The 2500-nt window shown below is 31.7% G+C and overlaps 1 protein-coding gene and 1 long non-coding RNA gene across 12 annotated transcripts in view; one reads left to right on the forward strand and one right to left on the reverse strand.

Annotated features, from left to right (window-relative positions):
• Nucleotides 1-2500, reverse strand: part of LOC106870672 (beta-1,3-galactosyltransferase 5) — a 266266-nt gene that overhangs the window by 112565 nt on the left and 151201 nt on the right. The gene's annotated exons all lie outside the window — the stretch shown is intronic.
• LOC128251597 (uncharacterized) overlaps nt 1320-2500 on the forward strand; it is a 181621-nt gene continuing 180440 nt past the window's right edge. For 2 of the 4 annotated variants that reach the window (XR_016240987.1, XR_016240989.1), the window contains exon 1: nt 1320-2500. This exon is cut by the window's right edge and continues 450 nt beyond it. This is a non-coding gene — a long non-coding RNA (uncharacterized LOC128251597). The other 2 variants (XR_008267208.2, XR_008267205.2) reach the window with 1 other exon arrangement.

Consider the following 2500-nt stretch of genomic DNA (forward strand, 5'->3'; position numbering starts at 1 on the left):
TGCGATAAAATAACTCGCAGGTAATTCTGTTTCGATATGATCAAATATATTGCAGATAAGGGAAGATTTCTTATTCATCACCATACTGGCATTGAAAGACTACTCCAAGTTGACAGTGTGAGGATCTGAAGTTTAAGAGATGAAACCAGAATCTGGCAATAATTCAGCATTCCGTAATATATAGGAGTATAATAGGAAAAAAAACGACAAAAAACACAAAGCTTGCATTACTTGCCATAGTGTTTTAGCATATTTGTACGGAATTAATATAGACAGATGATGTCTAATTAGCAGTTATTCTCACGGAAAACACACACATCCACGTAAAAATATACACACATACACAGGTGTTCTCCAGTTGCCACAGCGCTTAGGAACATGACAGGCTTATTTCCGAAGATAAAATGACAGTCGCGTGGTTGTGTATGCCCATGAATGTTCCACGACTATTATCAGAGCTTATTCCCAGTAGCCAAGAGGCTTACACTTACACAAAAATAAGTAAAACGTATTTATGACTCAGAAATTGCACGGACACACGCACGCACACATATCACACATACATATACGCATATATATATGTAGTGTACGGATGCACCATTAGTACTATAACCGAGAATTATATTTATATAGGATGTAGTATTAACCTGAAACAGAGAATATATAACCATAGGTCTTCGTTTAGACTTAGACATAAGGCAAATAGTACGACATTGGCAAGTAAAATTTGGGAGTTAAAAGATAATGGTATTAATTTTAGCCTTAAATGGGAAATTATAAGAAAAGCTCAACCTTATAGAAATAATAGATATGGATGTGAATTGTGTTCTATGGAAATATATGAAATTTTTAAACTTAGAAATAATCCTAATCTAATCAATAATAGATTAGACCTTAGGGTATCATGTGTACACTGCTCTACTCGCACTTTTAATTTTTTTTAAAAATAGGCCTTTATTAAGTAACTAAAGTTATTAAATTATAGTACTTTACTTCTATTATGGTTATCTAGGACTATCAATTAGCACATATTTATATTGGTAATTGAACCTTTATAACATATATTCCTGATCTCTCACCTTAACATCTAATCTACTTAAATCAATCATCAGATTCCTGTATTGAATATCCTTGTTATTTCCTAACATCCTTTCTTTTTTCAGTCCCTTAAACCTTAGTAAACACATTATTATAAACTAATATAAATCCGATAATAATTTTTATTTTTTATTCACATTATATAAATAAAGCTTACCTATGTGTCTCCTAAATAGTATCATTATCTTATCTTCAGCTAAAATTTTTTAAGATAATTCAAAATAGTTTTCATGAACCCAATATACTTAATATCCTTAAATTGTACACCCTATTCAGAGCCCCTGAATTCAATACTGACATTATTTCATGATTTTTGTGGAAAATAATTACATCTCATTTTATTTATTTTATTAATATACCTCTTATTGTGAAAATATTGGTTAAAGTATTATTGTTGTCTGTACCACTATACTGTTACTCTATTCAGACTAAAAGAAAAAAACCTATTTGACCCATTTACCTAGGGTTGTAATTCCTCAACATTAATTCCTCAACATTTTGATAGTAGTAAAATGACCTGATACCACTCTGACCAGGGAAACCTTTATATTCTAATACATTTTATAGCCTTGTCCATGCATACTGCTTACACCTTCCCTCTCTTTAGAAGTAATTGTCCCTTATGCTATCACCACTAGATAAGAGACAATAAAATCAGAGACAGTTAAAACTTTTGTCTAGAATCAATTACTAGCCTGATAGACTCGGCTATGTCAAGATGGATTTATGTATTCTTCCTCCCATTTGGATTTTTATGTATGCTCTCTCCCACTTGGATTTGAAATGTTGCCACATTTATAATATGTCTTTTCTACTGTAATTTTCTGCATTTTCGTGCAGCTGAAGATTGCTCTTCATATTGCATTTAATGTAATGCTCGCATTACTTAAATAAATTGGAGTAGCATGAAACGTGCGTACTGCAATCACCTTTGAAATCTGTGTTGCTTATTTTTATATATATATATATATATATATACAGAGAGAGAGAGAGAGACAGAGAGAGACAGAGACAGAGAGAGTAAGAGATAAATACATAGATAGATTCATACATACATACATATACATATATAAATACATAACTACATGCATACATGCATGCATACATACATACATACATACATACATACATACATATATACTTACATACATACGCATGTGTAGCAAAATGCAGAACATAAAATTCATTACACTAAACTCTGACGTGTCAAAAAGATAATAAAGTGAAAAACATGAGAAAACGTCTCTCTTAATAACAAACCTGGAGCACACTGGAGTTGACGAATGTGCTTAACGAATTCCAGTGAAAACGTGTGACGTTGTTTATCCAACAACAGCAATCTCCAGTTAGCTTACCGCACACTTCAAGATTTTCAAACCACAGTCCTACTCAACACATAATA

This window comes from Octopus bimaculoides, chromosome 1, assembly GCF_046866305.1.
Source record: "Octopus bimaculoides isolate indiv1 chromosome 1, ASM4686630v1, whole genome shotgun sequence".
Lineage (NCBI taxonomy): Eukaryota > Metazoa > Mollusca > Cephalopoda > Octopoda > Octopodidae > Octopus > Octopus bimaculoides.